Source organism: Peromyscus maniculatus, chromosome 17, assembly GCF_049852395.1.
Source record: "Peromyscus maniculatus bairdii isolate BWxNUB_F1_BW_parent chromosome 17, HU_Pman_BW_mat_3.1, whole genome shotgun sequence".
NCBI classification, from domain to species: Eukaryota; Metazoa; Chordata; class Mammalia; order Rodentia; family Cricetidae; genus Peromyscus; species Peromyscus maniculatus.
Genome location: NC_134868.1, coordinates 12,842,300 through 12,862,410, shown reverse-complemented (window position 1 = coordinate 12,862,410; position 20,111 = coordinate 12,842,300). Strand labels below are relative to the sequence as shown.

Below are 20,111 nucleotides of genomic sequence, written 5' to 3'. Positions count from 1 at the left end.
TCACACCCTCCAGGAAGGGTTTCCAAGTGACTTCTTTCCAGTTCACTTAGTGCACATTTTAGGGATCTTTCACTTGTGTCTGCTTGAACTTACAAATTAACTATAAAAAGCAGCACAGACAATGGGTGTCTTGAACTATTGATTTCTTTCTGAAATAAGAGCTCCATGCAGCTTTTGATGCTGGTGGAGTTTAAAGACAAGTCCGCCCAGAAAGCTGAGTCTGCTCTTCAATGCAAAAGGCTACCAATGAATAATCATTTGGTATGAAATATATCTTGGTCATCTAAGCCTGTCCTTTCTACCGTTTAAGGCACAGACTCAAAGTCCATTCCAGATTCAAGGTCTAAATTCTCTCAGCGCTTAGATGCAGAATGCCAATTAGCATAATTCTAGGTTTGGCAACCAATCATCACTGACTTCTGGCTTTTAGTGTTTTCTCCTTTCACATGCTGAGGGTCTTTACATTTTCTTCAAATTATTTTTGCATCAGTATACAAAGGCTTATCCATGCCTGAGTTTGTGTGCCGTTCTTGCTGGATTGCAAGGCAGTACACAATAGCCTTGACAGTCACCCTGGTCTCCAGCTGCTGACAGTCCACTATGGTGATATTGTGCTCCCCAAAATATTGTGCATCCTAATAAACTTATCTGGGGTCAGAGAACAGAACAGCCACTAGATATAGAGGCCAGAAAATGGTGGCACACATGCCTTTAATCCTAGCATCCCGAAGGCAGAGATCCGTCTGGATCTGTGAGTTCAAAGCCACACTGGAAACAGCCAGGCATGGTGACTCACGCCTTTAATCCCAGGAAGTGATGGCAGGAAGCAGAAAGGTATATAAGGTGTGAGGACCAGAAACTAGAAGCTTTTGGCCTGGTTAAGCTTTTAAGCTTTTGAGCAGTAGTTCAGCTGAGATCCATTTGGATGAGGACTCAGAGGCTTCCAGTCTGAGGAAACAGGATGAGCTGAGGAATTGGCGAGGTGAGGTTAGCTGTGGCCTGTTCTGTTTCTCTGATCTTCCAGCGTTCACTCCAATACCAACTCCAGATTTGATTTTATTAGTAAGACCTTCTAACAATTCGTGTCACAGTCCACATCAGTGTGCTTGGTCCCGACACCTTCCCCGCAGTTCTAGAAACACTTAAGCCTAGTAGCTGGCTCTGTGCATGGAAATGAGCTCGGAGACCGTGAACTTCTGAGTCTTCCCTTTGTCTCCGGGAGGATGGGGAGACTCTGCCGAGTCCTTGGACCATGGACTTGCTTTACAGTCTCTTGCTCCCCTGGACTCAGTTTCTTTGCAAGTGAAATGAACATTTAGGCTAAATTCTAGGTCTGAGAAGCTGAGGAGCTGCCATATCAAAGTGGATAATAATCCTGCACTAGACATGGTGGCCAGCTCTCTAGTGATGGCGCCCAGGCGGATCTCTGTGACTTCTAGGCCAGCTTGGTCTACAGAGCAAGTTCTAGGCCAGCCCGGGGTACATAGTAAGACTTGTCTTGAAAACAAACCAAACCAAAAAGGACCATCCTAAATAACAGTGACTGGAAAGCATGGGATCAAACCTAGACTCAGTTCCGTTAACTAAATGGCTTAATACTCCTAGAGCTCAGTTTCTTTCTGATGTTTTTCCCTTAAACAATAAAAGGTGTGTGTGTGTGTGTGTGTGTGTGTGTGTGTGTGTGTGTGTATGTGTGTGTGTGTGTGTGTGCGTGCGCGTGCGTGCACGCCCGGGTGCGAGCCATGTGTACAGCTGCCATTGGAAGCCAGAACATGGCATCAGTTCCTCTGGTGCTGGAGTTATATGCAGTTGTGAGTTAGCACATGGGTGCTGGGAACCAGCTTCGGGTTCTCTGGAAGAGCAGCAAACACTCAACCACTGAACTATCTCTCTAGTTCCCTGCCTGATATTTCTCAATAAATAAAATAGTCAGCATTGGAAATTCAAGTACAAAAACGAAAATTCTTTCCTAGAATTACTAGTCCTTATACAATTCCACTTCCCAGGGGAAAAGGTTAATATTTTGGAGCAACTTCTTTCAAAAATTTTGATTTGCAAATATAAATACATGCATGTATAACTACACATATAAATACACATGCTTTAAAGTTTGGGCTTTGTTTATTCACAAAAAACTGGGTCAAGCTTATATGCATTTTCCCAGAGGATTTTTTTACCTTTCAGATAAGCATGCTGCTTTCAATGTAATGTACTCACTAATGTAAACAGTGTAAAAAAGGAGCATCCCATGTCACTTATGTACTTGAGCTTTTTGGAGTAAAAAGCTAAAAACGAAATGGTTGGTCAAAAGGCACATGAATTTAAAAATTTAATGTGTAAATCCAAGCATCCGTAGAGATGTGGCATGTACCACATCTTTATCAGAAAAGGGAGGGGAGAAAAGATGGTCTTTCCTCAGTCTCGTTTCCGGCTGAGTTTTCAACTCCATTAAGTTTTAGAGTGGTGTCACGGTATGTGACTGTGGTCCCTGCTCCTCAGAGGCTAAATAAAGTAGGAAGGTCACTAGAGCCTAGGAACCTGGGCTCAACCTGGGAATATAGCTCTCTTAAAGGAACAGTTTAAGGGTCTAGTGACAACTCATCTGTCACCTGCCTCTACACCTGCCAACCTGACTTCTATGCTTGAGACCCACATGGCTGAAGGAGAGAGCCCCAACTCCACTAAGCTGTCCTCTGGCCCTGACATGTGATCACACACACACACACACACACACACACACACACTTAATTTTTTCTATTTGTAAAAATTAAAAACCAGAATGCAAGATGAAACATTTTAACTACTCCATTTATGTGAGGCTTCCAATTCTCTATCAAATATTACAACTCTATTTTGTTGTTACCTTAATATGGTCAAATTAGAGGCAGAGGCAGAGGCAGGCAGATCGCTGTGAGCTTGAGCCTGGTCTACGTAGAGAATTTCAGGACAGCCAGTGCTACATAGAGAGACCCTATCTCCAAATTCACCCCCCTACAAAAAAAGACAAAAAAAAAAAAAAAAAAAAAAAAAAAACCCAACAACCACTGTTGTGGAATAGAACATTTGTTTCACTATGTAAAGATGTATTGCATTTGTTTGTATTGCAGAATAATTGTTTAACTATGTAAAGATGTGTCACTTTTGTTGATGCTGCATTTGTTTATGTAAAGATGTGTTGCTGTTTTACCTTTCCTGCCCAAGGCACCTGATTGGTCGAATAAAAAACTGAATGGCCAATAGGTAAGCAGAGGAGGGACAGGCAGGGCTGGTGGGCAGAGAGAAAGGGGAGGGGCAGACAGACAGACATGGAGGAAGCAAGAAAAGCAAGACGGACTGTATGTAGATGAGGTAAAGCAGCCTCAGGGCAGCACATAGATGACGAGAAATGGGATAATTTAAGTTAGACAACTAGTTAGAAACAAGCTCAAGCTAAGGCTGAGCATTCATAATTAATAAGTCTCCATGTCATAATTTTCGGGGCTGGAGGTCCAAGAAAGCCTGCCACAAAACACACAAAAATATTTTTTTCCTCTCGATACTATTTCTGAAAATAAATGAAAGTACCACTTATTTCCAGTAGGGGGAAGACACGGGTATACTGGATGCCAGTGGCTCTGTCTTCCTAAGATGCTGCTGCTGAGGTGTGGCTGTGGGGACCAGAGTCACACTGTAAGAGTCATGGCTTTCAGATCGTCCTGATAATTCTTGGACGTGAACTTGCAATCAGAGGACCATCACTGCTTTCACCTGGGTGGGATTCTTCCCCTGAGTCTGAATGAGGTTCAGTCCCCACAATTACCACAATAAGTCTTTCCGTCACAGCAGGCTCTTCAAAGGGTCGCCTCTACAAGGTGAGCTGCCAGATATTCATGGATCGCTCACCAGAATTACCAGTTATGCAGCAGACCTATCTTACTCACACACAAAGTGTCTAATATACACATAAGGGAACTGAAAAAAAAATCCATGCCTTTCTCACATGGGATTCTTGGCTGGTCACATGGTGCCCATTTTGACACTGATTCTTTATGTGTCAAGTTCTTTTTTTTTTTTTTTTTTTTTTTTTTTTTTTTTTTTTTTTTGGTTTTTCGAGACAGGGTTTCTCTGTGTAGCTTTGCGCCTTTCCTGGAGCTCACTTGGTAGCCCAGGCTGGCCTCGAACTCACAGAGATCCGCCTGGCTCTGCCTCCCGAGTGCTGGGATTAAAGGCGTGCGCCACCACCGCCCGGCTGTGTCAAGTTCTTATATTTGTAACAATCACAAGATGCCTGAGCTGCTTAAATTACCTTACCAAATGGACAGAGCTGGCTCTTAATTACCCAAGTCATAAACGCAAACCTGAGAGAATGGCAGGTCAATCAGCGCCTTGACCTTTCCCATACCTGGTGCGTTTGCACAATACCTCCCGTGTGTTTCTGTCCTGGGGCCTGTCTCTGAGGATGGAGACAGTGTGCGCTGTGTCGTGGGTAGAGGATGGAACAAGTGTGCAAGCGGATAATGAAGCAGACATGGATTGTGGATTTTGTTGCTGAGAAGGGAAAGGTGGGTTATGCCAATTATCGTCTAGAGGAAGAGATGGCTGGTTTTGACAAGATGTCCTATAAGAACGCAGACTTTTAAATTCTTCGGTTGTGACCCACTCGGTTTGAGGTGGGGGTTTGGAGTGTGTGTGTGTGTGTGTGTGTGTGTGTGTGTGTGTGTGTACCAGGAGTCTGATCAAGCTCAATACCTGGAACATTCCAGACAAGTGCTCTGTTGAGCTCTGCTCCCAGCTGTATGGTGTGTTTTAAGAATTCAAGTGACAGCATTAGTGTGTAAGTTCGTATCAGAAAAAAAACAAAACAAAACAAAAAAACAACTGTGTTCTGTTCGAAGCTATAAGAGAGGATGCCTCACTCGCTTTGATTACATTAATCAGAAATCTCTGGTGCAACAGAGATTTTCATTAACAACTGAAAAGGGCATTTGTCAATGGTACAAAAACGTACAAAAGGCTCAGGGAACACAAACTGCTCCCTACCCCCTTGAAAGAAGACACTACATTGATATTTAAAACCACAGCTCTCCTTCTTGTGTATCCTTGGTCATGACTAACCAAACTCTCCATATGATGAGATCCTTATTAGCATCATGCTTTCTTTTAAAGTAATTTTGTGACGTGGAGGTCCTTGGAACTCACCACAACCTGTCTCACAGAACACCAGATCAAATGAGGTTATAAAAAAGAAGGAAGGTATCAGGAAGAATGAGGAGGCCCACACTTCCTTGTTAAAGCATCCAGTGAGTTCGCTCATGAGATAGGCAGGAAATATTTTCACCAGTTTTTACTGTATCTCTTTAGGGGAGAAGAAACTCCTGTTTTCATGGTCCCAGGACATGGAGTATAGCAGCAGAATATTCATATCTCCCTCTGCTCTTGGTTCTCTCCAGCTATCACACACACACACACACACACACACACACACACACACACACACACACACACACCTTCCATCGCCTCAGGCAACTGGCCTCCTTGCTCCATCCAGCTCTGACCTTCTACCAAACATTTCTGTGATTGGCTTTCAGTTCTCTCCTGAAGCTTCTGGATCCAAGCTGAAGAAGACTCCATTGATAGGTAGTCATTTCCTTTTGCTCCTGGGCTCTGTCCTTCCCTAGGAGGCCCCAGTCAGTATCTTACTCATTCAGGTATGTGTGGATCACACAATGCACAGGTCTTTTGCATGCTAGTCCATCAAAGACACTGCATTTGTTTGCTAGCTTTGCAAAGCACTGGAGAGATTTGAGTATGCCACGCCGTAATGTTTCATGACTTGGAATTCACCCTTACCTGTTTAGCAGTCGGTAGAGAAGAGGTGCTGTGGCTTGTCACAGTCTAACTTCCTGTTGAGCAACTTTTTTCTTTCATGTTTTATATATATATATCTAGTAAGCCTTAGTTACCATTGACTGGAAAATATTAAGAGAAATCACAGGATCTTGCTCACTGAGGGCATATGGATTTTGAAAGACTGGAATTTGGACTGAGAAACTCTGGGACTACTCTGAAAACAGCCGATTCTTTAACATCTGCAGGCCTGTTTTCTCCGTTTAACACATACACACATCTACTTAACAGGATAAACAAAGAGTTCCCAGGGCTGTTGGAAGAACTGATAGAGTATACATGATATGGAAGTTAGGAGCATTATTAATATCAAAGGGATAAACAGAGGAAAATTCTTCAGTGGGGAATGATTAGTCAAGCGCAACCTTAATTTCTAGGCCCAGTCAATCACAATGCTGAAGTATTTAATCTTAGTTTTTAAACACAACAAAACGAAGCAAAGCACCAACTCTTTGTCCCAGTTCCGTGATTTACACCCTCACACGCTGCTTCATGGCGGGTGATCATTCACAGTACGCTGTGTGTGACAGAAGCATCCTTTCGCACACCAGGGAAGAGTAGCACATTCCCACTCATCTGTGAAAACAGACACATGACCACCCCTTGCCGTCCTTCACAAGGCTTCTTGGAAGATGGGCTAAACAGCTGTAATGACTCCGGAGGCAACACGGAGGTACCAAGCCTTGGCAAGGTGTGGTGAATTTGGCAGGGAAGTGTAATTTCCGTAATATTGTTTGCAGCCCAGGAAATGGCTCAGGTGCCTTGGTATGGGAAAAGTGCTGCCAGGTTTTGCTGCCTGGGCTTGCTACTCTTGGATGACTTCATGTGACTGAATTCCTCACTCCGCTTGCCCTAAAGAAGCCTCTGCACTCAACTAGTCCCCCCTCCCCCCAATACCTCATGTGATCCAAAAAGCCTAATATGGAAGGCCTCAAATTCATGTGATGAACCTGGTTGCCTGTTAAAATAGCAAATGGATTTCTCAAAACCCAGACTGCCACACAATGGCTGGGATTTTGCGCAGCACAAATTATCTGGAATAATGGCATGGTGTGAGCAGAATATTGCCAGGCTTTTCAAATCTATTCATCCTAAGTTCTAACAGCTATCTGACTGATATCAAGGGAAACTCAAACATACATTTTACACACTTAAAAAAAAAATGTCAAGATTCCCTAACCCAAACTAAACAGAGAAGAGAAACTCCTAATCAGGTAGTTTTAGGAACCCTGATTTTGTGAAATGGTTTTAGTTTTGCAAAGCAAACTTTTTCCTGTGACCTTGGCTCGGAGATGGTCCTCATTCCCTGACCTTGCCACATTTCTAGTATATCCAAAGAGACTATCTCCTGAAGAATAAGGTAGCATGAACATCAGTCTCTTAGTGATATTCCGTGACCCACTCATTGGTAAACCTTCCTGCATTTGAAAATCCTTTTTTGGCAAAAGCCATCATAACCATGCTTTCAAGCTAATTAGATTTGGTGACATGGTGGTGCTTCCCGAGCCTATGGATGCTATGGTACACATTCAACTACACATCTGCTGGACTATCTCTGTCATCATGGAGGGGGGTAACAGGCACTTGGGAGTTCTGAGAAGCTTTTGTTTTTAGTATAGCTTTACTGATTATGCACAGGCTTATAATTTGAGCAAGAATGTGGTACCCACTCAAGTCTGGGATTCATATTAATTACTCCAAGACCAGAAAATCAAATCCCACAGAATCATCAACTTCCTAAACGTTTTGACCCCAGACTCCCCGAGAGCAAGGGGACTTGGAAGGAGATCAGAGGAGAACTGGCTGGGAACGCCCTCACAGTCCCCTTCCATGTGCCCTGTTCATCGCTCTTTTTATTTGAAGAGAAGCAAAGACCCAGAGGCAACATGGAGAGTGTGGGGTGTGAATGTGGATATGGATGACTTAGCTAGGCCCTGCAGCCTGTCAGCAGAGTAGGGTAGGGTTGTGATGGAACCTCTTCCTCAGCTAGTTCAGAAAATAAGGTGTGGGCTGTAAGTCATTGCCGTACGTTTATGTCTTCCTGCCTTGTTAGCTTGAGACATACAGACCAAGATGCAGATCTCTGGGATTCCCAAGGAAAACAGCAGGTGTGTTCTCCCCATGCCAGAAGGTGACTCCAGATGTTCAGATTCTGTGCTTTTTATAAGGCTTTCAGCAGACTGCCGCCAAGTCATCAGTACCTTCTTAATTTGTAATCTTAGCTGAATGTCTGCTACCAGAGAAATGAAGTTCTCTTTCTCTAAGTGAACCCTGAAGAAGGGATGCTGTATCTAAAACCACCCCGAAAGCACAGGGAATGAAAGAAGGTGGAATAGACGCCTGCCACTTTAAGGTGAGAGTCCTCAGAGCACAGTCAACTCTGGGGCCAGACTTTATTTCAAGATATGCTTTATCCTGCTCTCTGTTAATCCCTCCAATGACTGACAATGTAAAAGCATTCTTCTATGGATGCTATTTAATTGCTTTGTTTACATGACACGCAGGAAACCAATAATGGCGGAACTACACAGGCTATGAATCCATTCACTGTCCATGTACTTTTGGAATGCCTCCTAATTACAGATTGAAGAGGGTCGCTACAATAAAGTCAAAAGCAAGAGCCACAGTTACACTGGGCAGATATTTAAAAACTCCCAAGTGAATCTCATTCTCTTTCATTTTCAGATTTGTATTTGGTTTAATAAGTAGACAAAATTAAAATACAGAATTGGACAATACTCATAGAGGAAAACTGAGCTGCAGGATAGGGTGGTAGAAGCCACATCCAACTCAACCTGGGAGCTCAGACACTAAAGAAAACCAGAGAATAGACACAGAGGTTACGCAGTGGCCTTTACTCAGTGGCCAACATCTCACTCAACACCACTGGCTGTTCCATTTCTTTCTCAGCTGTCCCAGGGCAGGTGACCAAGCTACAGAAAGTACCACTAGGTGGTCTCCTCCATAACCCAACACGATTCTTCCTTTAGGATTTCTCTACCAGGACAACAGCTCTCACGGTTTTAAACATTTACCATTTACCCTTCAGAACCTCCCGAGCTTGTAATGGCTGCTCTTGGTTTGACGCAGCCGAATTTGACATATGAGCTGAAGTTTCTGGAGAATTCTGCCATCACCCTTGGTGCACATTGTCAAGTGGTAACGTCACCAAGCATCTCGGAGGATGCCTAGAGACCGAGAAAGCAAAGCACAGTGTAGACTCCAGAGAGCCAAGTCTGACAGTCAACAGCTGGGGAGAATCATTATTTCATCTTAAAAAATCTGTATAGTAGAGCTAAAGGACAGCTCCCCTACTGGGGAGTGGAAATGTCCTAGTGTTTTTAAGTGGATGAGAACTTGGCCAGTCCTGGGTGTTGTACATCTCAAACTTTCTCTACTTCTGATGAGTCTAAATTTAAGTTTTGAAAAGTCATTTTTAAGGAATCACTTTTTTTTTAGATTATAAGTGTGTGTTTGTGTGTGAGTGTGTGTGTGAGTGTGTGTGTGTGTGTGTGTGTGTGTGTGTGTGTGTGTGTGTGTGAATGTGCCATGTGAATAGAGATGCCAAAGGACTTTGGATTCCCTGGAGCTCAAGTCACAGACAGTTGTGAGCCATCCAGTGTGGGTGCTGGGAACTCAACTCAGGTCTTCCGCAATAGCAGCCAGCATGCGCTTGTAAATGCTGAGAGCCCCTTAAAAGTCTTTTTAATACAAAATAACAACTTTTGAAAGCGAATCATCACGACATTTGTTTTGTGCCCCGAGGCCAACAGTAAGCCATAGCGAAGGCCTGGAAACGTCACACATCAAATGGTTTCCGAGAGCATGGGCCACACACTATTGGATAGTTCTGGACACAGCCAAAGATGAACTGATGTTAAATGGTTTAACGCTCTCTGTTTGCAAACTGACAATGTCTGCTGTTTGTATATAAAGAAGGGCCAAAGAATGCATGGGCTTGGATCACTGCCTCGTTATCCCTGGATGCTTTTTCTGCCCTTCAAAGAGATGTGCAAATTTTTATATACCACTCTCTCTCTCACACACAAATAAATGCTTCTCATTGGAAAAGCCAAGTCCAGGCCCCCCTGAACCACCACTGAGTATCTTACAGTCACTTTCCTGGACAGAGTTACAGTTTCTGGTGTGGACAATATGTTCTCTGGAACATTCTATGTTACATAACAGAATGGTGTGGTGTGTGAGAAGGACAGTGTGCATGTGGATTCGTTTTGTCTCTTAAAAGGAACCAAAAATAAATCTTTTGTAAAGTCCACATGCCACCTTCCATACAAACACATCCATTTTTAGTTATGAAGACAATTAGAAAATGAGACTTTACCAAGAAAAGCCACAACTTGTTTTCTAACTCCGGTTCTAAAGCAATTCCTTTGTGGTTTGACTGGAATATGCTGTCCTTCAATATTTGGTCACTGGTCAGATTTTGTGACTCCTGACCAGCTTAGTCAAATAAATGAGGTTGGCTTTACTCAGTCTTCTAACACAGAGCCCTGGTTTCTCACCTAACGCTCTCTTCGGGGGCAAAGTCATGCTTTTTCCTCAAGGACTTAACCATACCTGAGAATTCCCAAGTCACTGTTCCCCAGTCAGATCTCAGCCTAAGGTGTACGAGAGTCTCTATATGGGATGTTTAGAATTACATCCGCTCTGCCCCATCCCCCATTTCCTCTCCCTGTTCGCACCTCTGTGAAAGGCAGCACCATCCACTCCCTGCTTAGCAAAGCTTTGGGTTAACGTTGATGTATTACCCTTTGATCTTTACATACCACCACCACTGAAACAGAGTCTGTCCTGGTGTGTGTTTGTGTGTGTGTGTGTGTGTGCACGTGTGCATTCTGTGGAGGCCAGAGGTTGATATTAGGTGTCTCTCTCAGTCACCCGCTACCTGGAGTTTACCTGTTCAGGCAGGCTAGCAGCAAGTGAGCTGCAGGGATCTGCCTGTCTCTGCCTCCCCAGTGCTGGGATCACAGATGCCCGCCACCGTCCCTAGCTTTTAAGTGGGTCACTGGGGATCCAAACTAGCTCTCTGTACTTGTGGAACAAAGCACCTTACTGACTGCACCATTTCCCTAGTCCTCGTTTTTAACTGTCCTGGACATTCATCCACTGCAATCAATTCCTTTGTCTCTGACTTAGTTGAGATAACCTGCTATCTGTTTCCTGGCCCTGTCTCCCGCGCCCCCTCCCCCACCCACTTGGTTTCCTGATTTCCCAGCTGACCATGTGTGTTGTGTCCCAGCGCTATGCTGGCTAACAAGAAGTGATTCAAGCAGAAGGCATCTTTGCTGACCTTAGCAAAGGCATAGTACAAGAAGGAATGAGGTTCCATTCAGGCAGCCCACCCCAGAAGACAAGACAAGACAAAACTAAGGACTCTCTCCTAGCAGCTGGCTATCATGTTTCTCATGTGGACTCAGCTACTTGAGGCAGAAGGATCATTTGAGTCTGGAAGTTTGAGGCCAGACTGAACAAAGTAAGACCCCAAGTCTCAAAAATAAACAAACAAAAAGAATTCTCTCAAGGCTTGGTTGCTCAGCCATCGGGGAGATAGGGCTATGTTAAAGAAATAGGTAGCAACACAATGCCTCGGTACCCAAGTTGTTATAGGGAGAAAATGAATCAGCACCTAAGAAAGAGAACATGTAACAAAAAGGATAGAAAGGCGTGTTCTTGTTTTTCAGACAGGATCTCACTGTGTAGCCCTGCCTGGCCTGGAACTCACTATGTAGACCAGACTGGCCTAGAACTCAGAGATCTGCCTCCCCAGTGCGGGGATTAAAGGCTCAGGTCACTATGCCCTGTCCTACGATAGATAGTTCAAGGTATTATTTCTGTATAGGAAGTTTATTATAGCCATCACTTATGAACACTAAACATACATTAACTGCAGGGTCAGCTAAAAGCAAGTGGCACATACCGACAAGAATAAGAGCTCCTCTCCTCAAGAGAACTCAAGAAAGAATTCTGAGCTCCAGTGTATTACAGACATTAAGAGGAAGGCTTTGAACTTGGGATGACCCAGAGTGTACACTTCGCCAGTTAAAGGCAGACTTCCTCTCTCCCAGGTGACGGCCACTCATCTCTCTTCTGGCCCCTCCACTCCCTCCCCATCCCACTCTGGTGAGTGAGTTCTCCATTTCACAAAGACAGCAGAAGCAGTCAGAGAGAACTCCCACAGCTCTAGTCCCTACTCCTACCCACACCTCAACCATTGCTGAAGACTCAGCCTTCCGGCCAGCCCCGCAGAAGAACTGCCTCTGCCCTTCATGCTAAGGCTAACCCAATCAACCGCTGCACACAGGATTCCCCCACCTTCTTCAGAATGTCCCTCCAGCAATTGTCTCCATCTTTCCTGACCTTTGGACAGACAAAGTCAAGCCCTAGGAGAGTTGTTTTTGGGGACGTCCTGGTCACTCGCTGGAGGACCGGCAGAGATTGATGAGGACATCATGGAACCAGACATTGAGTGGTACCAAACAAAATGGTTTACTGTGAGAAACGATGCCGTGAATGTTCTGGATTCTGTCGGCTCAGAACCACTAGGAGGTCCGTGTTTTCTGTCTCACCGATTCCCACCCCAGACTGACATTCCTTCGCCTCTGCCTCAGCCTGGCTTCTGCAGCATCTGTAAGTGTAAGGTGTTTACAGTTTGTCACTTGCCCCCGGAATTTAAGCTCCGGAAGGACAGGGAGGTTTGCGTGTTTTCCATTTAGGACATTGCTTTATTCTCACAGTGCCTGGGACGTCGAACTTCTACAACAACATTTGTTGATTTACTGAGGCCCCGACGCGGCCCTTTCTGATTTGTGTGACTCTGGGGAGAGTGACTAAACCTCGCCACATCTCCCTTTCATCATTTCTGTGGTGGGAGGGCGCAAAGTGCAGAGCTTGTGGGATTAGGATGGGGACTAAGTGACATAAACGAGTAAATATTTTAGCCCAGTTTCTGGTATAAAGTGTCCAATGAGTGATTCATATTTTGTGCATATATATTTTTTTTTTGCAAATTTGTTCTCTCTCTCTCTCTCTCTCTCTCTCTCTCTCTCTCTCTATATATATATATATATATATATATATATATTTGTTTTTAGAATCTCAAATCCAAATTGGTGCCAGTTTAGGAATATGGCAGATTGATAAGAAGGAGGAGGCAGAGGAAGAGGAAAAGGAGGAGGAAGAGAAGGAGGAGAAAAAGCACCCATGTATTTCCTTCCCTTCTACTAGTCCAGATTCCACTTAAAAGCTAATCCTGGTTTAAAACTATCAAACATACAACTAAACCATGTTAATGCCTAGGCTTGTGTTCCACTGTAAACCTTGTTTAGTGAGGAAATAATACCAGTCAGCAGGCAGCCCACGTGGCTAAACCATCCCAACCAGTCCCATAGGTGATGGACAGTTAGCGTTCCCTTCTTTCCATAACTGGTACTCTCCTCTCCTCTTCTCCTTCTCTCTGTTGCCACAAAGCCAGCTCCTGCCAGGATCCCCTTCCCCACAGCTCTGTGGATCCAGGGTGGAGCCTCTGTTAGCAGAAGGGGCGGATAAAAGAAACTCCATCTCTGTACTTCACATTTCCCCCAGGGTTTAAATGGACAAACAAAAGGAGGATCCCTTTTGCCATTGTTGCTGGGACTAACAGCTCTAAAGTGTTCAAGGTGGATCTGAGTGCATTTTTTTTTCTCCCATAACAACTGTGTTATACACAGGGACCTGTATAGTTACATATATGGTACTATTAATAATACAGACGACTTCAGCAGCATTGCTGGGCTGGCCTGGGAGCCTAACCACTGCATGCCACATAGTTCAAAGGAAAACGATACATCCTCAGCAATCGTAAGGCCTGGCAGATCTTCATTTAGCTTGTGCGCATGTGCGTGTGACACAGGCACATGTATTGTGGGTGTACATGTGAGAGCACATTTGTATACAGGTCTGTGCTTGCCTGCTTGTGTGAAGACCAGAGGACAGCTCAGGTCTCAGGTGTTGTTCTTCAGGTAACATCCATCCGTCCGTCTGTCCATCCGTCCGCCTGTCCATCCGTCTGTCCGTCCATTCACCCACCCATCCATCTGTCCGTCCATCCATCCATCCATCCATCCATCCATCCATCCATCCACCCGTCCGTCTGTCTGTCCATCCATCCATCCGCCGTCCGTCCGTCCATCCATCCGTCCGTCCGTCCATCCATTCATCCATCTTTCTTCCTCTTTTTCTTTTGGCGGCAGGGTCGCTCACTTGAACTTGTCCTTGCTATGATGCCTGCTGGTCTCTGCATCCTCAGCTCTGGGGTTACAGACGTGGGTGCTGAGGCTGGAACTCAGGTCCTCAGGCTTGCAGGGCAGCACTTTACCAACTAAGCCATCTCCCCAGCCCAGTGATTTTTTTTTTTTTTTTGGTTTTTCGAGACAGGGTTTCTCTGTGTAGCTTTGTGCCTTTCCTGGAACTCACTTGGTAGCCCAGGCTGGCCTCGAACTCACAGAGATCCGCCTGCCTCTGCCTCCCGAGTGCTGGGATTAAAGGCATGCGCCACCACCGCCCGGCAATGATTTTTTTTTTTTAAACAAAGATTAGCTTTTCTCTCTCTCTTCCTGGTAAAACTCCAACATTTATTCCTTTCACTTGGCTTTATGTGTCTTCTTATGAGAGCCTATTTTTTTAAACACTTTTTTTTAAGGAAAAAAAAAAAAAAGGCAAGGTTTCAGCCAACAGAAGCCAGAAAAATGGTCACTGCTCATTTCTCCTGGCTGATGCACCTTGTCTGCCAACGGCAGCCTTTCCCTTGGGAGGAAATCATTTCCATCCAGTAAGCCAGCGTGCCTTCCAACGGTCTCGGCGACGCTGTGAAAATCACCGGTTTCAGCTGCCATGGTGGCGTGGCGCTGATGCTGGAGCTGTTGAACTGAGTGAGGACATTAGCTAACCACCCTGCATTTTCAGTTTGCTTCCTCGTAGTCGTGATCCAAAATACACAAGCACGGAGCCATTCACCTGCCTGGAACGGCTCATGTTACCAATCATGGTTAACCCTAAACTATGTAATCAACAAGTCAGCTCAAGAAAAAAAAAATCTGTCCTGAAGAGTCCACACAGTAGGCAGACAACTCCCCCAGAGTGCTACTCCCTCCCTGACACTTCTGGCCTTCCTCATCCAGTCTGTCCCCACGCCTTCTGGGCAACAAAGGCCCATTGCGTCCTATCCACTCACTCTCGTTGGATGAAACTCTCCCTAATTCTTTAGCCTCTGACACACATGCAGAGCTTCCCTGGAATAAATCCCTAGAAGTTGCGAAAGAGAATGGACTTACAGGAGGGCACTTTCAAAGAAGCATTTAATGTTCTTTTAACTAGCATTATTTTAAAGTGTGTTTTTAGTGGCTCTCTCCACCATTTATGTGAAGAAGATGGGGTACTTGGCAAGACACTAAATGGCACATAATTTGTGAAGGAGAGCGAACTTTGGTCGCTCAATATTTACATGACCTTTTGAAAGAAGCATTGAAAAAACTCCGGTAAGTTTTGGTACAACATTTCTGATGTGAGTGTACACCCCAAAGAGGTGACAACGTTGTACATAGCTTTATAGTTTGCAATGACAGTGAAAGAAATTTGAAGACAGGACAACGGTTAATTCTTTAATCAATAATTGTTTGATGAAGTTCCTAATCACTTTGGTACTTTGAGTGGCATGGGCCCCAGTAATTTTCACAAAATTCTTTATGTAGGTAGCCAAAGCTTTACTGCGATGTGGGGAAGAGACTGTATTGAGAGGAGAGAGAAAAGCCACAACCCTGAAAAGTAGCAATGCAGCCCAGGAGCCAAGTTTTTAAAACACCCGGTTTAGATGCGAGAAGACAACACAGTGACTACTGAAAGACCCCAGCGCAGCAGGGTAAGGCACCACTGTTTTTATTGTGCCATATTTAGAGTTTTAAAGATCAACCGGAAACTGTACGTAGCGCCCCTAAGGCAGTCTGCTGCAACCCCAGCGTTCCTCTGAGTAGGACATCTATCCTTTGTCTAAGTCAGTGTCCTTACCGGGGACAGATGCAGCAAGCAGCTATTACATCAGGCAAAGCAGGTGAGCTAATGTCCCACGCCAGCCATCAGAATTCCATGGCTCTCAACGGTCACAGAAAATAAAGCTACATTATTCCAGCCACCTACCCAGGCTCTTCCCTCAGCATCTCAGGCTTTCACAAAGCCAAAGAGATGACCTGGATGCCGGCATGTTTTGTTACTAGATGGGAAACGCACTCTGCTTGTACTAAAGACAACAACACACATTATAGTATACGTACATATGTATCTGTAGATGTACATTATACATTATGGTATACTTATATATATGGGTCAGCACAAAAAGAGGAAGGCATAGGAATTAGTCGAAAACTCTGTTTTCTAGCTCTTGTGTCCTCTTGTAGGTCAATGTGCCCGAGAGTGGCTGGTCACTTAACTGCCTCTCTAAATTAGAATCTTAGAGAAGCTCGGGAACACATGTATTTCACCTTCCTATATCAATCAACATCAACAGCCTATGGAAAAAAAATATTTTCCAACTTCTGTCACTAAACCCAACCCCCCCCCCCAATCTGCAGGGGCAAAAATAAAATAAAACTTTTGGTAGGAGAGATAAGAAGGTCTGGAGGAACATAGGTGTCCACTGGTTCCCCACAGACGGACCCCAGCAGCTGGACACACTGTGTACTTATCTCTGGAGATGGTAGTTCAGGAGAAGCCTTAGTCACACACATCTAGAAGGCATCCCTATGGCCAGCTGGTGGGACCAGTCCCTAATCTGGAAAGGACACTTCCTCAGGAAAGCATCACTGTTTACTAATCCTGCTTCCAGTGCTGGGGGTCTGCTCTTTCTGCCTTCTTCAAGCTAATCTGTGGCCACATACCAAACTTGGGGGCAGGGGGCGCACTCCAGCTCTAGCCGACCGGGGGGTCTGAGGAACATATATTGACCCCGAGTTTCTCCCAAAGAACAGTCAGTGGGCTTGGCTTGTCCAGGCCTGCTGCTAGTACAAGCCCCAGCGGAGCAACGCAGAGAAATGAGTCTGTCCAAAGAGACCTAACCCCCTTTAGTCAGTTCCCAGGGACAGAGAAAGTCCCAATCCTAGGTCTGGACTCAATGTGTCCAGACGGCCTTCTGGAGCCTGGACAACTCACCAGTCCGGACAGAGCCACGCTGGAGTTAAATAGGGCAAAGGGCAGGGAAGCCAACCCCCACCCGCTTTGGAGGCCCCTTTTCTCGGGATCTGGAGCGCCAGGTTTCTGCACATATCATCCCAGAGGAGTGGAGTCTGGCGGTTCACAGATCTGGCCAAGCTAACCAGCCAACAAGCGCGGCCAGGGGGACCTCGGAGGAGGCGGAGCTGCTGGCCACTCACAAGCCAGCCTACTAGTTGCTGGACATCTCACTTCGGCGGCGGGGGCGCAAGTCCCCAGGCTCTGCACCTCTGCACCGACCTGGTGGGAATGTGACCAACAGTGTGTGTGTGTGCGCGTAGATGAGAGGGAAGAGGGAGTGGAGAGAGACAGACTCACACACGCAGAGACAGAGACACAGAGACAGACACACACAGAGACAGAGAGACAGACACACACAGAGACAGAGAGACAGACACACACAGACAGAGAGACAGACACACACAGAGACAGAGAGGCAGACACACACAGACAGAGACACACAGAGATAGACAGACACAGAGACAGACTCACACACACAGAGACAGAGACAGAGAGACACACAGAGAGACAGACACACAGAGAGACAGACACACACAGAGACAGACAGACACACACACAGAGACAGACACACAGAGACAGACAGACAGATAGACACACACAGAGACAGACACACACAGAAACAGTGAGGAGGAGACAGAGAAAGAGACAGAGAGAGAGACGGGGAGAGAGAGAGAGAGAGAGAGAGAGAGAGAGAGAGAGAGAGAGAGAGAGAGAGAGAGAGAGAGAGAGAGCGCGAGAGCCAGAGGGAGGAGGGGCTTGGGAGGGTGGACCCCTCCTCCAAGACCAAACCCACAGCCAGCCAGAGGATGAGGTCATCGCCCCCTCCCAGCTCCCACCCCCAAATCTCTGGCAGCCCCGCTATCTCTGCCCGCTCCAAGCCGTGGTGCCTGGGTGAAGAAGGGGGATGGTGTCAGGGAAGTTGGAGAATCGGGCTGTGTGGGTGTGGGGTCCTCCGGGGTGCCAAAGCATCTTCTCCAGTCCGGACCCCGTGGGGAGGGGAGGATGGAAAAAGTCCCCATCTGGAGCTCAGCTCCAGGGTCAGGGCTCAGCCCTAGCGAGCGAGCGGGAAGGAGGGGCTCTGGGGAGGACCGACCCGCTGCTCAGTGTGTGCCCAGCCCGCCCCGGGCTCGCTCGCTTGCTCGCTCTTCGGGGCCGGCTGTCCCGCTCGCAGCAGCCCCACGCTGTCAGCTCTTTTAATTCAAACTTTTATTCTCGCCCCTCCCCACCCCAGCAGCCTCGCGGGGCGAGGACTCCGCGCACGCCTACCTTAAGTCTCCCTGCCTCAGTCCCGCACTCTCCGATCTCGGGTCCCGGGGATGCAAGAAGGTGGGCGCCAAGGGCTCCTCCGGCTGCGCCGGGCAGGTACCCCAGCTTTATAGCGCCACGCCGCTCGGTGACTCAGTGAGCCTCCCAGGGCTGCAGCCCGCCGCCTTTCAAAATAAGAGTCGCAGCGTCCCGGCTCGACCAGCGGGAGCCAGGCAGGGAGGCGTGGCCCAGGCCCTGGGAAGCAGCCCCCAGGTTAGGGTATCCGCCCCCTTTCCTCCCCGTGTCCCGCCTTCCACCTCCTTCTCCCCACCAGCCCCTTCTTAGCAGGAGCCCGGTTCATAAAGTGGGCTTCCGTGGTGGCTCAAACTTGAAGAACTGATAACGGAGTGTGGGCTGCACGTCTTGGGCGATTTTGCCTCACTGTTTTTTTAAGTCCGGTTTTTTCCTTTGCAGCTGGAAAAAAAAAAAAAAAGGTGCCCTCGAAATTCCATCCCCGGGCATGCTAAGAGAGCCGGAATGCAAAGGAAGAATGGATGAATCCACACGGAATACCACCGGGGCTGGAGGCGGGGTTAGGAAGAGGCCAGCCCTGGGGCAGGCTGGCAGGCTCGAAACGTGCCGCGTTTCAAGAAGAAGAAGGCACACAGGACCGTTCTTGACTAAAGAAGAAAAGGGAGTACTGTTGATTCCATTAAGCAGCTTCCTGGGTTCTGTGTACCAAGGAATCACTGAACCCGAGAGCCTTCTGGGTAAAAGTTTCTCAGACTCCCTTTTCACAAGGTCTTGTAAAATAATTGGCCCCTATCTGGCCAGCCTCCTACCCCCCCCTCCCAGCCCCCACTCCCCCCACCCGTGTCTCCTGTCATAAACTGCCAGAGGACCTAGGTCGCTTGTTTTAAACTTCTACATGGGAATTTCTGCTGCCAAGTGTTTTAAAGGACACACTGATTCCATAATTAAGTTTTTTCTTTTATTTATTTATAACGCGGTGTGTGTGTGTGTGTGTGTGTGTGTGTGTGTGTGTGTAGAGGGTCAACAACTTTCAGAAATCTGTTCCCTCATTCCGGAAGCCACGTGGGTTCAGAGGATCCAACCCAGGTACTCAGGCCTGGTGGCTAGTGCTTTTACCCACTGAACCGTCTTACTGCCTCAGAATTAATTGCTTATAGCAAAGCTGTGACAGATTATGGGTTTAGGCATAAATCCAGATTGCCAAATTTCCCTTTTACCACCTTAGCTAAGGCCTGGCTCTGTATATAACCCTCTAGTATCTGGCCAGGACTCCTATCACAGCTATTTCTGTATAACCCTCTAATATCTGGCCAGCACTTTTATCACAGTTATTTCTGCCCTGTTTTTCCTGCCAGAATGTGTGTTTTCTTGAGCATTGGAACCAAATCTTTTACACACAATAAGCTCTCAGTAAAATGACCGAGTGAATGAAAAGCATACCTAGCATGTACTGGATGTAAGAGTCACTGCTCAGAGCATCAGGTCTCTGGTCCCTGGAGTCCAACTAAGAGGCCTGGCCAGGGTCCTGGCAGTTTCTCTAACGTAGTCACAAAAGAAATATCAGCAAATATCACTTAGACCACTGATTTAAATGGTCTGATAATTTTACCTGCACCTTTAATATTATATCTACAATGGGTTTTTAGATTCACATTTTTTTTTAAAGGACT

General features: G+C 46.3%; 1 protein-coding gene across 5 annotated transcripts in view; it reads right to left on the bottom strand.

Annotated features, from left to right (window-relative positions):
* Positions 1-20,111, bottom strand: part of Palld (palladin, cytoskeletal associated protein) — a 413,911-nt gene that overhangs the window by 65,013 nt on the left and 328,787 nt on the right. The window contains exon 1 of one of the 5 annotated variants that reach the window (XM_076553287.1): positions 18,430-18,591. The exons of the other annotated variants lie outside the window; for them this stretch is intronic. The gene's annotated coding sequence lies outside the window, so the exon portion shown is untranslated. Of the gene's footprint in view, positions 1-18,429; positions 18,592-20,111 lie in introns of those variants that run through there. 5 annotated transcript variants of the gene reach the window in all.